The 17123-nt window shown below is 39.4% G+C and overlaps 1 protein-coding gene across 3 annotated transcripts in view; it reads left to right on the top strand.

The window, feature by feature from the left end:
- Positions 1-17123, top strand: part of loxl1 (lysyl oxidase-like 1) — a 272803-nt gene that overhangs the window by 60465 nt on the left and 195215 nt on the right. For all 3 annotated transcript variants that reach the window (XM_059349885.1, XM_059349880.1, XM_059349873.1), the window contains one exon: positions 5242-5340. The gene's annotated coding sequence lies outside the window, so the exon portion shown is untranslated. The remainder of the gene's footprint in view (positions 1-5241; positions 5341-17123) is intronic.

The raw sequence follows: 17123 nt of genomic DNA, 5'->3' as shown, positions 1-17123 counted from the left end.
AGATGATGATTGCATACTGAAAATAGCAGAGCTTCTATGACAATGTAGTTGCATGCAGGAAAGGTTTTTTTTTAATGTTTTTTTTTTTTAATGTTTTTATATCTTAAATAGCTGATGCCACAAGTTAAGCCAGCTATTTAATAATTTTCTACAACAGATTTTTTGAACTCATGTTTCAACTACACATTGCAAAGAATACATTTATAGTAATGTATACAACATAATACACATAATAAATCTTAATCTTGAGCACTCCTGATGAAGCCGTTATTGTGGAAGAATTAGTCACCTCCAGCTTCAGTGTCTTGAAAAGAGGCTTGTTGTCATTTCAGTCAAATGATAATATTTCCAAATCATCCACTCTGAACATGTGTGCTTTTCTGATCAATGTTAAACTAATGGGGATGCTTAGGATACCTCCGGAGCTGTATAAAAAGATGAAGATGAATACAAAGTTGATAAATGATTTTCCTCACATGTCTGAAAGTGAGAACAAACATTTGTCACTGTGAGGATTTTGGGCCAGTTAGGACTCATTTGCTACTCTAAGACGCTGGATAAACATGAGCTCCGGTTTAGTTTATTTAACTGCAGCTGCAAGTTGGAAAACAAGCTGAAATAACACATATCACAACCCATTTCCTCGCGATTAGGCATGCTTCTCAGCTGCTAAAGGGATTTAAGACACGATAATAAAGATAAAAAGGAGACATTAATAATTTTGTTATGTTAATTAAAGGCAAGAGGATTAACAACAACACTGGAGCCTTGTAAAGCAATAAACAGACAGGGGCTCTGACATTTTTCCAAAACCATTAATAATAAATGCATTTGGTCCCTGCTGCGATCAAACAAATCATATGGGATGAAAAAAAAAAACACTTTACATTCTCACTTCACTTGGGAGACACTTTGAATTTGAATTCCAGGCTCTTTAAGATCTACTAGTAATTGCAGTACATGCACTCAGTTTACTTCTGGTGAAATTCCTAATATTTGAGCCTTCGCTGTGCCTGTACCAATTGACTTTGGGCATTCAGCCTTAATGTAATTTTGTATTTGGAGAAGCTGCATTTAAAATCCAAGTAAAAATTGAAACAAACAATGAATGTAATTCTGCTAACAAGTATTCAGTGTAACCACAAGCTGTAGCTTATTGATCTGTGCCATAGAATTCTATATTAAAAAGAGCTATTATCCTTCATTACAATAAGCACAACCTGCGTCAACTTTTTCCTCTCAGCAGTGAAACCATAGAACTGCAATGTGAGCATGTCATGTCTGCTTGACATGGAGATATTGTCAGAGATTGAAAATACAGCAATCTTAAATTGTTTTAGGTGAACTACTTTGGTTATGTTCTTCATGAGCAAATCATTACAGCCTATTAATGAAGCTGCTAATCAGCCTTTTTACCTGCAGATGTGCCTGCCTGTCTATCTAAACCACTCTGGACCAGCTGACAATCTCTACACCTCAAGCTCTGTCCCAATGCATGTTCCAGATTCACCTGAGTCAATATTTCTAGACTGGTAAAATTTAACCCTCAGTAAGTTTTTGTCTCAGTTGCAACATCCAGAACGTTAATATAGCAGGAAATGGAGGTTTGATTGACTGTTAGCACTGTTGCCATTGTTAGCACTGCTAGCCTACATATGTGCTTGGAATGTCCGAGGCCAGCCCTCTAAATTTTTTTTTTTTATCAAACTCTGGTGAGAGCCATGTGGAGACAATCCCTGCACAGACTCTGAATGTTCTGAATTCACGGAGGAGGTGCAAGTTCAGTCTGACCTTCGGGTCCTCTGAAGGTTCCACCTTACATGGTTGATAAAGTAAAGGACAGCTATACTTTTACAATCTGTCCATGTATGTCATATTGTATAAATAGTGTATACGGGGTGTTACAAGGAGATGTGTAATACTGTGCAAAGATCAGTGTCCAACTAGTATTGACAACCACTACTTGTTCTTCTTCTTTTTTGTTGTTGTCTTTGTTGTCATTGTGTTGTCGTCCTCTTTTTTTCTTCATCTTCTCCTCCATCTTCTCTCTGCCGCAGTTTTTATGCATGTTTTGCAGATTGAGCATACAACCCCGATTCCAAATAAGTTTGGCCATGTCTAAAATGTTTATTAACCAAAATGTGATTGTTTTAAATTTAATCATGCAAATTCTATTTTCAAACTGAAAAACGTTTGTTATGTAAATATACACTCTGGAATCTCAATTTCTTTTTTTTGTTTTACATTGCACCCCACATTCTTAGAAATCAGGGTTCTACATAATTGCCATATCTACCTCACATTACTTTTAACCTTCTCCTCTTTTTTATCTTCAGAATTATTTTTTGCATTATGTTTGTTACATCATGTTTTGAATTCAAATCCTATCTTGGATGTAATTCTATAATTTAATATCACATTGTTTCTCAATCAAATAGATACAAATCTATCTATATAAACTAAATGTGTTAATGCCCCTGTGTTGTAAATACATAATACCCAACATGATCATTTTTGACACTTGCTGTCCATTCAGGGTTGCCAGGGACAGAGTCTTGATATCATAACACTGGCTCACTTAATGTAATGTTAATGTTATTAGTTACACCTGTGTTATTCCTGCAGGTCAAACTATCTGCTGTGAGAAAAGGTCTATTAGGGTGTTTAAAGGTTAATGATGAGTGAAGAGCGATAGATGCTTCTGCAGTCGCACCACCTGTGGCTTTTACTGCTGCACAATGCTCCTCATGGTCGCTGATTTGTAGACAGATGTCATAGAGAGCTGCAGACAAATTGAAATGCTTGCTGCTGGAAAATTACAAATAGTGTGAAATAGACAGAGCTGTGAGGAATGAACAATATTAGTGTAACTGCTGCAGTCGTTCCAGATGGCACAGAGCAATGTGATATTAGCACCAGTGACATGAGCTTTGGGGGGGGTTAGCCTGCTTGATGCATGAGACTGTGTTGTATGATCGGCTCAAACGTGACCTCAGCGTTTTAGGGGTTAATAGCCAAGAATTTATGTTGAATTTGATTGATATGTTAAGATTGATTTTGCAATAGTTAGCATAATGAAATGGCCTGGTTGGAATGATTTTAGGCTGTTTAGTTATTGACAGTAAAAGGCTGATGAAAATTTAACAAAGGTAGCAATGTTTGCTGACTCCCAGCAGCCATATTTTTAAAGCCCGACCAATGGTGGGTTTTTCTTTCTTAATGCCGATATTGAGGAGTAAAAAAAAAAAGCTCTACCAATCCGATATTCCTACATATATTGTTTCTGTTTGTTTAATATCTAGAGTTTGCTGATTTATGCTTCAGATTCCAAATATTACTTTTCATTCAAGTTTTTAATGTGCCTGTTTAGAACATAATGAATTATTTTGGTATTTATCAATTATACAATTACTATGATTAGAACCATTACTAAGGTGTCTGGTTTTTTTTGATGTGTTGAATGACAGTATAGGGCTGGCGCCGTTGAGAGCTGCCACAGCTTTGCTGGACAAACTGTGTTACTACACTATTTTTGAATTACCGACCAATATATTTTTCCTGCATTATATTCTGAGAGAAAAAAAAGTTTCCACATTGGTGCATATCAGCAACAGGTGCACCATAACCAATATATCACTGAAATACCCCCTGTTAGTCTAAAATCATCGTATTTAACACGACAACGCTCTTTCACCCATTCACACACACATTCATACTGGTGGCAGAGGCTACCTTACATGATACCACCTGCCACCATCGGGTGAACGCAGCATTGGGAGCAATTTGGGGTTCAGTATCTTGCCCATACTTCAACATGTAGGCCACGATGGCTATCCCTCTGGCTGTATATGGTACATCCAAGCTGTTCAGTAGAGGCTTTCAGATTGAGGTTGAGGCTATGGAGTCCTGCAGGTATTGACAACATCCTGCTAAGCACACATACCCCCTCTACTATTTGGTCACAACTAGGCGTCAACCTCCCGATCTGAGCAGTGAAGCAAACCCGGAAGTGACTTAAGCCTGCAATCTTTTTATAATCCAACAGGGGTCGCCAACATCGTTTGCAAAATAACTCCGGCCCTATCTATCTCAATACACAATGAATGAGATTTCTCACTTGATTTTTTTACCTCAGAAAAATTCACATAGCAAGATTACCGTCTCAATTACTAGTCTCAAGTCTTCTTCAAGACAATATGATGGTAATTGTGTAAATAATGGTCCTATTTAGAAGAAAATAGATGATAAAGCAGGGTATGATTTGGGGCGTGTCTAACTTGTAATTGACAGGTCACTAACATGGTGAGCTGTCAGTCAGGATAGAAGCAAAACAATGCGAATCCTCGGCACTGTGTACATCTAAATAGCCGTGAACTTGTTTGTCGTTTTTTCATCAGAACATTTCATAGTGAGTTTTCAGTTCCTGAAAGTTTATTTGAACATTTTGTTCATTTAAAAATGTCTATGTACATTTTGTTTTAGTAAAGAGAGTTTATTTATGTAGAGTTTATTTTTGGATGAACCCTTCTTTGTGCGTCCAAATATGGTCTCTGCTGGTTTCAAAAAACAAAGATGGTGACAGATGTAAAGCAAGATGGTGACAGCCTACACACTGAACTCGATGCTGGGCAGTCCAAAAATCAATGGGTGACATCACGGTGACTACATCCATTATTTATATAGAGTCTATGGTCACACACTGCTTCCCACCATCGAGATGTATGTCCAGTCTTGGCACATGGCAGATTTTTTGCATGAATATAAAGTACTTAGCTGATCTTAATTTTAAAATGGATGTTGGAGTTGGCTGTGAAGATGTGCACTTTTGTTTAATTGATTTTGTCTTTAGCACTGCTTCTGTGGGCCGTTAAAGCTTTTTACCAAGGCAAGATAAAAGCTCCTGCTGGTGTGTTCAGCTATTTTAGTCTATATTCTCTCAGAAAAAAAAATAATGACATGTCCTGCACCATGTTTTAAATTCAGAATCCTGGCTGTGTGTCTGAGCAGCTGTGCTTATTTAGAGAACAGAAAGCATTATTGAAATCATATTTACACCTGGGCAGTGGGCGCCTCTCAACATTTAAATGGTTCTAATTTCCCAAGCATTTGAATAAATGTCACAAACGTTGTATTCAGCTTTAGGATTGGCTGCCGGCAACAGCTGGCACAAACTGCTAGTCAGTGTGCCATATATGATTGTGCCCAGACTCTCATTCTGTTTTTTTCCTCTTTATATTGTAGGCAATGGCTTCTACATCACACCATGTGCTGCCTCTAGCTGCCCAACACTGAGGAAGGTTTGTGTTCAGTGCTCTCAGAAGTAGGCGGTTGGATCTGGAGGTAAGGAAAACTGAGGTGTGGGTATCTGATCAGAGAGCATGATGTGTTTCATGACAAACTGGCCGAGAAGAGAATAAAAGAAAAAAGGAAATGGCTTAATCCTGTGTGGAGGTAGGGAGCTGTGAAAAGGGCGTAGAATAAGTGAGGTGGCTAGTGGGATGACCCTCCGGGGAGCACACCCCGCCCTGGACATACCCATAAAATGTATGAAAAATGATTAGGCTGTGACTAATTACCCGTTTAGTGTCGCCGAAAGTTGTTAAACAGACCATTGCCTTTTAATACCTAAAGTAAGGAATGGGATTAATTAAGCAGAAATGTATTCTTCTACTCTGCCAAGTCTCTTTCTCACAGTCTCTAAAAACACTGTGTGATGGGGTTTGCACCTCGGGGAAATAGTTGGTAATGGCCTGAGAAAGGGATCTCCTTTTCTCAACTCACTACTTATTTTTGGGTGGATGAATGAATGAATAAGTACATGAGCAGCTGCCTCTATAAAATGGTAGGCAGAGGGAAAAAATGGAAGCTTAGAAGAAAAGGGATATATGACTGCACAACTGTTCCTTCGAAAAGCATGACCTTTAAAGGTGAAATCCATAATGGTTTTTAATAAATATATCATTACTACTATCCATCTGTATGGTAAAGAGTAGTGAAACACTAAAAATGGCACATATACCGTGGCTGGGGACAATCTATTTTGTATTCTGCTGCCGAGAAATGTTGATTTTGTTTGTCGGGTTACACCTATCCGGTTGACAATACCAATGCTGTCTAACTTCATCACTTCAGTAAACACTTCCATCAGTCACTGACATTTACACTGCATACCAACAGCAAAAAGGTAAAACAAGTTCACAAACACAAAGCTGGATGCTCCATCATCCACGTTGTAGTGTGAATTATGAAAATGTACGGCTTGTAGCTTTAATCACTTCAGCATATCAGGTACTGCTTCTTCGATAAAAACAACCTTACATGAGTTGATGAAAATGGAAATGACTAAAGAGTTGTTCTAGATTGATGGAAGCAATTTAGAAGTATTCTTCTCTTAAAAATAACGTTCATATACTAACTTGCAACAGCATATACATTTTGAAAGGAATGTAGTGTCACTTGGATTATGTTTTTCATTAACGTAATGAGAAATGTTTTTAATTAACATACTTGGCAAGTTCCAAAATGTGGATACTGTACATAACTGCAAATCTTTTATGACATATTGTATTGGTATGATGTTTTAATGGTTGTGTAATTCCAAGCACTTGGTTGAGGTTAGGAAAAGACAATGGTGACCTGGAAGGTTGGGCCAATTGATGATGTATCGTCCATCGCAGAGTGCTTACACCAAAGACCGATAGACATCGCCCAACCCCAGTGACCTGAAGCACAAGACTCGACATGTTTACATGATCACCTGCCTGACAATATAGCATATGCAGCAGCCAAAATTAGAAATGGTAGAGTCATCTGCTTCTTACGGTCCTCCCGTACATAAACTGCACCCTCTGTGCAGTTTTAAGGGGGATTTTCGGGGAAAATGTTAAGTAGTAGAAGGTACAAGCACAATCCTACATGGATCAGAGCAATGGTAACTTTAATAACCAGAGTCATTCTTTGCCTATTACCCCTAATACCATCTGTTTTGTATATATTGCATGTGGAATTAATCTAAAGATGTTTTTAAAACAACTATATTTATTCACAGTTGGACACTTAATATTCAGCCATACATTTAAGCCACTTCAGCCACTTACATTTCTTACTAAATATTATTCTCACTACTGTCTGTATGATGGCTGTCTGATGGAATTCCAGCTTGGTAGATTATTAAAGCTAACTGAAGGTGGCAGGAAAATGTGTATTGTGTGGATTATATGTGCAGCCTGAAAGTCGTGGTGCATATTTTATTACATGTCAGAATTGCACTTTCCAACTTAACCAGTATAAAGCTCTTGCGAGGTTAATATAAAACCTGTTACAATTTGAAATTTAGTCTCTGGTCTTCATCATGTGTTTTGTGTTACACACTAGTCCTTGTTTAATGTTCTTACCACCAGCCAGCTGTCACCCTGCTGCTTGATTACATGCCTGACAATGAAACACACGCAGTGGATGTAAATTAAACTTACTGATGCATCTGCTAACCTCCCCCCACCCCCAAAAGCAACTGAATAAAGGGATATCATATATAGTTGTCCAAGATTTGCATTAGGCAACCATGGCAACACTGAAGCATGTCAGTAAATGTGAAAGAGGATCAAAACGAAGGCTTCTGTGCATCATATATCGTACTGCGAGTAATGTGTATGCCCCTCATTAAAAGTGAGTGAAACCTAAGCAGTGACCACACTCGTTATTTGACAGTTTCCCAGCATTGCCTGGAGCATTGTATTTTTAATTGCAAGACAAATAGGCCTACGGCGGTGGCAAACATAATGTGGTGCAACAATATCACCACAATGAATCACTTCATCATGTAAATGCATGTAATATCATGTAAATACAGTTATTATGGGAAGAGGCAACTTTTTAAGGTCATGTAGTATTATGGAGGGAAAAAAGTTCGAAATATTTCAAATGTCTGTACAAAAATATGCACTCAACAGCATAACCCAGTTCAACCAGTGTTGTACACTAATGGTTTACCTGCAGTATTGTCATTGGTGACATTTTTTGTGCATGGAAATGTACTGTACCTGAATGTGACTAATGGGCCCTTTTACATTGCAGACATTTAGACTTGTCAATGCAGGAAAAGCACAGGTATTACATTAATTGTCTCCACCTTATTTAAATGTCCTCGTAAGTCATAGCAGTAAGCCAACATGCACAATAACAGGACTCTGGCAACTGGAACACTTAATATACAGCCATTATTAATGTTATTAGTTCCATGTGCATTTAACAAGTAAGTCCCTTATGCACCTTGAAGAACACCACAGAGACATCAGCCTCCTTTCGAAGGACCTTCGAGTCCTTTGTGTAATATTGCTCACTGCTTTTAGAGTTTGAGTTTGAGAGTAGAGAATTGGATGGAAGGAGCTTAATACAAGCATCCACCACATTCAGTGATATAGTTCTCTTACCTGTTTTTAACATCTGCCCTGCTGATAAAATTGTACCCCTCTCTGTTAAAACTTCTGAAGGGCCACAATGTCCAGCATGTCTTGTGCCTTTTACCAAACACTGCTGTCATTTAATATTGGACAACAAAAATAAAGACACAAAAAAAACAGTGCATTTTCTTTAAAAAACGAAGACACCAAGTAGTGTGAGAATTTCAGTCAAATTCTCAATTTGTAGAAGAAGAGGTTATGGTAGTGCCCTGATTGATATTTTATGGCCAGGGGTGTGCCGTGTAACTGTGTGGGATTTAAAGCATTCATTTAAACCATACATCATCAGTGGGTGTTAGAGACCAATATTAGCTATGGCCAATTATATCAGATCTTCTCAGCTCTTTAAAAGCAGAACCCTCCTCTCCAGGACCTATTGACAGTGGCTAAGGGCGTAAAGTATCCAGACTGGCTTTCACTAAGATCAAATTAATATTTTTGATCAGACATCAATATTGCACAGTTCTGTTAAAATACAGGTTGTCTACAATTTCTGCACATAACAAGAAAGTGAAAGATTGCAATTGTGTTCTCACATACTACACAGCCTTCCACCTTCCCGACCTCCCACCCTTGTTTTCTACCTGCTACAAATAGGACATCCATTTTACCGAATTGCCATTGAACATAGGCATTCGACGTAAATTGTAAGGTTTGGATTTGTCTGATATGGAACATAATTCCTGGGGATGGTGGTCTGTCCTCGAAAGCACAAATATATGACAGATCAAATATGAATATATACTGCACCAGAATATGCTGGCAACAGCAGATAGTGTTTTTTACAGGAATTGGACAAGAGCACATAAATTGTGGTAGTAGTAGTGCATCAGTTTAATGATGGTCATGCATGATTTAATCAATAATTTTACCTGGTTTGTGTTAATTGCACTGGTGCCTCAAATTTGACACTGATAATGCGGTTTTACTAAAGAAGAAAACCATTATAAAATTATAATAACTTTTATTATTAAAAGCAGATGATGATATAACCGTATATTCATTTTACTGGCATTGTTGTCAACATAGGACTGATCAAAACTGCATCTGTGCAGTTATGTACATGTGGCCCCATTGGTGAAGACTGTAAAATAAAAAACATACTAGATTAAACAGACATATACATATAAACAGTTGTTGTTTGGAGCTGATGCAGGTAGATATCCACCTATAGTTGTGGAAATTGCACAAAAAACAAATGTGCACTGTAATGCCCCAGTCTAGGGGGCCTAGAGCACAACATGAAAAGGCCCCATCTTCCCCATCTCCCAAGTAGCCACAAACAAAGATTAGTTTGATAACAGTTGATATTTATTTACAATAATAACTTAGGTAAATACAAATATATTCTTCGACTTAGGGGTGGACTAAAGCCAAAATAACAAACAAAACGATCCTGTCTTAAAAATAAGAAATCCACCTGTGAAAACAAAAGTTACAAACCCTTACCTCCCTACCTACTTAAACAGGAGAAAACCAGAAACAAAACCTGGCAGCCCACCCTTACTACTCAAACAAGGGAATTATATCCAAATAACCACAAGTTAAACCAAACGAAAGTGTGACCCGTTGGGAGACGAGGAGGATGATGAAAATGCCTGTTGCCATCGACGGCCGCCATCTTGGCTCCCTTTATACCAGGTGGTTCCGGCTGCAGCCAATCCCGGCCCAGGTGTGGAACCTTTCCACCAATCACACCGTGGCTATGGCACACCCCAATCTGCATAATAAAAGAGGAAAACAAAGACACAGGGCACACAAACAAACACAGTTTGCTAATAATGACCACAGTCATAACCCCTCCACAGAAGAATTAAATATACCCCCTAAAATGTTAAATTCCTACAGATCTGAGGAACACCTAAACAAAACATCTGCTATCACATTTTCTGTACCCTTCTTGTGGTGAATCTGCAGGTTAAAATCCTGCAAATCTTGCACTTTTTGACCAGACTCATGCAGGTGAGCAGCAGACAGTGCAAAATTCAGTCATCCTCAACACCAAAATTGCAGAAGATTGCCAGTTGAACACACCTCTTACTGCACATCACCTCCTACTTTACTGCCTCATAAGTCACCAAAATACCAATCCAGTGCAGATGAAGAAAAATCTCACCACACAACAGCAAAATGTTCCTTGACAGAGTTTGATAGCTGGCTGCTACTGGTAATGTTCCAACTTTAAATTGCACAGTAAATTCAAACTACATTTTAGTCTTTATGAAACATTTTCCTCATGCATATTATATAGACTCAGGGACTGAGACTTTTCACTGTTAGTGTTTGTGAAAAGATTTCCACAATGAATAATTTCTTCCCGATAATAACATGTTGCTACAGCTGGCTTCTACAGCTCTGTGCAAGGTGGTAAATCCAGTCTGGAGCCAGCAGAGATCAGTCTGTCAGCTGGGAGATTTACACTTTACATGCTCTTAAAGTCCTGGTCCTACACCAAGGGTGCCAGAAACCCCTGCCAGATTGCCAGACACCAGGCTAGCAAAGGGCCCTCACAGCCATTTAACGGCTGTGCTTTCTAGGCTTTATAGCCCATGCTGATGCACTGAGGACACAAGCAAAAGAGAACATTGATTGACCACTTGGACAAGGCCAAGATGCCATAACTTAAAACTGCAGCCTGATTGCTTTTTATCCAAGCTACATTATAGGCCTTTTGCTGCCTTAGGATCAATTTTAAAGGGAAAGCGGTGATGTTTGTTTGTCACCTAACTTGGCATCCTACCAACCCATACTATATCCCACACTGACCCCTGCTTAATACCTCTGTTAGAGGAATAATGCAGTATGGTATCTGTGGCAATAAAGTCTGTTGAGAAGGTAAATATTAGTCACATCCTTAATCGGAAATTATAACAATATATTCACTTGCATTTATGGTTTAAGTTTTCCTCCTGAACCCTTTTTAAGTTGGTAAAATACTATACTATTTTGGCGTTTTTGGTGTTTCAGATGAAGAAAAGAGTAAGAAAACAAGCTTAGAAGCATATCCACTCTGTCTTTTTCATTGAGAAATTCTGGATCTGGCCTCGCGTCCCGCCAATAAGCACTGCCCGTCATTTGCCCAGAGAAGTTGGCGGCATTTCTGGGTGTTGTTGATATATGGCTTAACTTAAGTTTTAACTTGCATTTGTAGATTCAGTGATGGTTTTTTGGAAAGTGTTCACAAGCCCATGTAGCAATGCCCTTTATCAATTCATGTTTGTTTTTAATGCAGTGCTGCCTAGGAAGGTCACAGACATAAAATTCAGGGTTTTGGCCTTACCCCCTTACATGCAGAAATTTTTCTGTATTCCTGTTATATTATTCCATCCTTGCTTGATGGCTTGAGGTGAGCTGCTGAACAACAGAGCCTTTTGAGGACGCTCTTTTCATACCGCATCATGACACTATCACCTGTTTACCTTTGAGCGTTCCACAACTTTCCCAGTCTTTTGTTGGAATTACATTTTTGAATGACAGATAAAACAGCATTGAAACAGCAGCAGAGAGGATGCACCTTTGAGTTAAAGTAGTTCTATTAATATTTATTGTTCAGATGTGATTTGTTTTCAATAATCATCTTTGTAATCTAATGAAAATAATATTTTTTATTAACAAATACAATGACTCCAACTGACATGCTAAGAGCAGTAAAATATGACATATGTGGACTTGATAAATGCCTAAGCCTTTTTTAATATGCCTCTGTGCCTAATTATAGACTAAACTTAAGGGAAAGCTCTGAAGTTTTAATTAATTTGTGTTTATTCCTCCTGTTTCTTTCAAGCACCTGACTTAATGAAATCCCGCAGCTATTAATCTTTTGACATACCTCTGAGCTACTTTGTCAGCAAGCCACCGTGAGAGTGCAAACCGAGTCTGACATTTGACTAATTGCAGTCATTTGAGAGTGATCACTACTATAATGTATTGGAAATGCACCGTGCGTAACACAACATTCAGGCGCCCCTATCCAACTGGTGACACACTTTACAGTCAGAACATGGAGAAAGCTGTTGAACCAATAAAAAACAAAAAGCTGTACTAATTGAAGCAAGTTAAATGCAGTTAAATCCAACCTGATTTTTGTCAGATTCGCTGAAGACAGGAACCAGTCCCTGGCACAATCAGTCGTCCAGTGCTGCGCCATAATCGAACGTATTCCCCTCCCTGCTGTTTCACAGTGAAGCCTCAGAAGAATGACTCTTACCTGTCCTTGGCACCTTGCGAATTGCTGTGTGTTTGATGAAGACCTCAGTCACACCTTCTTGGGCTGGAGTGGAGAGCTCATTACAGCGAGAGGAGACAAGTGCATGGGAAAGAATGAATAGAGGAATGAGAGAGAGAGAGAGAGAGAGAGAGAGAGAGAGAGAGAGAGAGAGAGAGACTGTAGTACATATGAGCAATGGGGAAAGCCCCTTGTAAGGTGAAATAAGGGGCATTTGGGGACTAGCCTTGTACATTGCACCTGTCTTATCATTTAACTCTTATTTGTTGGTCTTACTAAACTGTCAGCAATTCCCTGCCTTCTTGGCCTTTACCTGTGAAGTGCCATGGAAATACTGACAGGCTGCCAAACCGGAGCTGTGTGGAAACTGACTGCTGCTGGCTTTTCTTTGACTTCTACCACATATTGTCAGAATTAGATGTTAACACCAAGCTTTGCACTTTATATACCACAGTGCACCTTTATAATACAAGTTGATTTCATTCCTTCAATTGACTCTGTTCTTTCACCACTCACCAGTAACTCAGTAATATGTATTTTCCCTAAAACGTGCCTCACCCATTCCTGCAGTCTGTGTCAGTGATGTTTCGTGTAATTGTGTATTTTTCTGGACCGATTCAATTGTCTCTTGATGTATTCCTCGCTCAGCTGAGCATGTCATTACACACATCATTTGTGTGCAATTTAATGTGGTATGCAACAAGGTTACATTTCTATGGTGGTTCAATTTGAGTACTTGTAGCATTTCCGCTGCAATCATTTCTCCTCTGTCTCTTTTTCACTCGCTCTCAGAAATTGCTTCGGCGATGATTACGCACTTCTCTTACTCGCTCGGTCATACCACAATTTTAGGTTCACATTGGGGAGATATTCCAATTATCAGTCAGGTAATGTGATGAAAATGGTAACTTTCACTCTTTAGCCTGGGTGTGATCAATTTTTTTTCAAGTGGAATACATCATACTATTATATCTATCTGTTGCTTTATGTCCCTTTTTGGTGTGTACCATTGTTGGAATTTTTCTTTGTTCTCATTGACTCTTTAATGGTAATGACACTGAAGTGTGTTCCTGGTTTCTGGTAAGCTTCAATTCTAAGGACTGCAGTTGTCCCTGGGTCACTTGGCAAAGACATTTTACAATTAGTTTTACCTTTCATAAGTGGCAATAAGACAGTTTGCCACATTAATATGAGTGCAACAAAATTTGCACAGGCACAAGAAAGTAGTCAAATGTCAAGTTTGTGTACTTTTTTGTCTGTTATCTTAACCCCACTAATACAGGTTTCCCTACTAAAGGTCCAATACAAACACTAAAAATGATTTGGTAGCTTTATTTGATCAAGGCCGTATGGTCGCCTTCTCTTTGACCTATCATAGAATAATTATTGCCACCCATTACCTGTCTTTGTTTTGCTTGACACACTGTTCAATCACAATGCCACGGTGTATGTGGAAGTGACAGGATTCTCATTAACTTTAATTACTGTGTGCCAAGTCATCTGAAGGCAGTGTTTTGTCCCGGGAACTGCCCAACCCCCACTCGCAGACACAGGCCCTGTCCTTCATCACCTGTGAAGGTCTAATCTTATCTGCGGCTGTTGCATGGCTCTTCATTAATCACTCCCCCGGCCCAATCAAATGGTGACTGATGGTTGGCGTGGCCTTGTCCGGCCATCCCTCAGGTGCTCAGGAGTCATCTCGGATTGGCCGGGGTATAGATTCTGTGGCCCGATTGTGGCCGGTGTCTGCGTGTGCATAAACACGGCGGCGTCCTCTACACGGGTTACACGGCATGCGGTGTAACCCTGTGCCAACCGTCCACTGCACCTGAAGTTCAACACATTGTTCCGCTGCTTCTGACCTTGTCTCATCAGGAGCAGTGAGCTCTTCAAGCTGTGATCTCTGTACGGTACATTTTGGCTCAATGACACAAAACTTTCAACTTGTTTGACCAAAACTGAGACATGATAATGGATATCATGAATGGGAAAGGGGTGTGTGGTGATAGGAGGATGCAGGTAGGAGAAGGAGGAGGGAGATGGAATAGAAATAGTTTGTTCGAGTAGCGGCAGGATATAAATGGCACAAAGATGAAACAAATCAACCTTAGGTAGCCCCGGCCGTTAGCCAATCCATAGTAATCAGTGAGGCTGCATTGAGCTCTCCGCTTCATGGACCCTTACCAATCAGCAGAGAAAACAGAGATCTGTCATCTGTTTTCCTCTGCTCATGGACGGGGGCAAGGGGCAGTGAGAGTGAAGTGTGGTAATTATATATGAAGTGAGTGGATGGAAGAGGTTGGGGGGCGTGCACGTCTGTGCTTTAGAGTCATAATCACCTTTTTAAAGTGGTTTTGCTCAACACTATTTGTCAGTCACTCAACAGAGGGTGTCCCGCTGGCAGTGATTAGAGGATTGATCAGGGATGTGAATTAATACATGCCCACCGCTGATGTCAAAACACAGATGGCATGACTCACTTTGCAGCCTTCTAAAAGAGATTTTGTTTAATCTTGTCTTATGGACAAGTCTGGCCAAATGACTTCCAGGGGGATGTGCGATGTCTATTTGTATTGATCTCCATTAATTGCTATGACAGTGAAATATGAAATTAAACATGAGGCGATATGTGAATCACCAAACAGCACTTATCTCTTTGCACAATGTGCAGGCACAAAGGCAGTGAACATAAGACAAGCGACATGCACGTATGCACGCATACACAAGCACACAACATCTGTTTCTTATGCAGTGGCATCACAAAATGATCTTCCTGGTCGGCAGATGATTTGGCATCAGTGTGCTCAGGTTTTCATAACCTTTGGATGCCTCCCATCCTTGTCCTACAGAGAACCGAGGACAAAGCTCTGCCCTATTAGAGATGAATAATGAGCCTGTTGGCAAAAGAGACGTTGCTAATGTTTTGTCCAAATATCTCAAATCTGTCCCCAATGATAATGTATTCTGTGGCTGTGCCAAACAGCTCTATATTTGAAGAGGTGATTTCCTCACAGATATGACTTATACAATTTTTAGATTGAAAAAGAAATAAGAAAATCCCCCCTTACAACGTCTGCCGGGTGTATAGGCATCACAATAAGGGCTTAGTTTGTTTTTCTGTAATTGATGCTTTGCCTGTGTGGCGGCATAGCTTTGTTTGTTTATGCTAATGGCTGTGATGACCTGTTGGTCCCCAATCTAGCAGGGAAATGGCAGCCAATGCTTTGGGGAGTGAGCCATTGATCTCTCTTCAGTGCCTCTTTCTTCACAGGTACTTGGGATTAACTGAGCCAGAGCAAGACAAAAGGAAAACAAAAAATCACCAAATTACTTCTGGTATATGCATGTATAGCACATCAGCTCCAGGCCAATTGTTGCTTGTGCCGCTTCTACCAAGCTGTCTGGTGTTAAAGTGCTCACTCTGCTTCCCTTATATTGGACTCTTGAGGCTTGATGCTGCCTAAACAGCACGGCTGTAATTCTCCTAAGCAGTGCACTATGCAATAACTGTTAGACATGAACACAAACAAAAACAAAGAGGTGGGCTGTTATGGATGTGCTTCTCCAGAGGACCTAATAATCTACAGTGTTGCAGTGGCAAGTGTCGAGGGTTAGCTACACCTCAAGCAGTGAGCTAGCTCTGGTACCTAGGGCTCAGAAATCACTTGTAATTTGTTAAATCGTAACTAAGCTTTTAACAATTGTTACCATTATTGCAACTTGCCAAAATGTTTGAATCAGTATGATATTCATTGCAAAGAGATTTAAATTATGTGGTTTGTGGTAGCATGGCATTTTAATTTGAACTTAATTTGTCTTGAGTCATGGTTGATGATATTAATGTATTGCTTTGACAAATTGCAGATTATGTAGGAAGATTTCTGTAGACTTAAACTGTCATATCTATATGTAAAACATTTTAATGTTGGTTGACTTGTTAGACAGTTGCCCAATATGTAGTTTCAGCTAGCCTAGAAACCAGACAAATGTCCTGATCTTGTGTTTTATTTGCTTTGGCAGATGCGCCTAATCTCCCTCCCATTCACACAGATTATGGCCAACAAACCACTTAACCAACCATTTATATCATATGGGCTGGGTTTTATATGAAGACTTGTGTGTCCAGTGCAATGCACTAGTCTCACAAACCATGATCAAAACCTTTAAACTCACCAGTGCTCATTCAAATATGAATCAAGACTATGTTACTGTGTTCTCTATTTCAGGCTGTCTTTTTTTATTTCTTGCTTGAAAACGGACCAAACACTGCCTTTACTGGCATTTGTAGCTCATGTGTCTCAACAAATAATCAAATTGCATTTTCCTCAAATATAGTTTCTGTCATTTTAGGTAGTTCTTTTCACGCTGATGTATATTCAAGTCTTAGAAGTTTGGTTAATTAGTTATTTGATGTTCTTAAATGGGGGTTTAACATCATG

Source organism: Centropristis striata, chromosome 2 (assembly GCF_030273125.1).
Source record: "Centropristis striata isolate RG_2023a ecotype Rhode Island chromosome 2, C.striata_1.0, whole genome shotgun sequence".
Taxonomy (NCBI): Eukaryota; Metazoa; Chordata; class Actinopteri; order Perciformes; family Serranidae; genus Centropristis; species Centropristis striata.
This window is presented reverse-complemented; position numbering and strand designations above follow the sequence as displayed.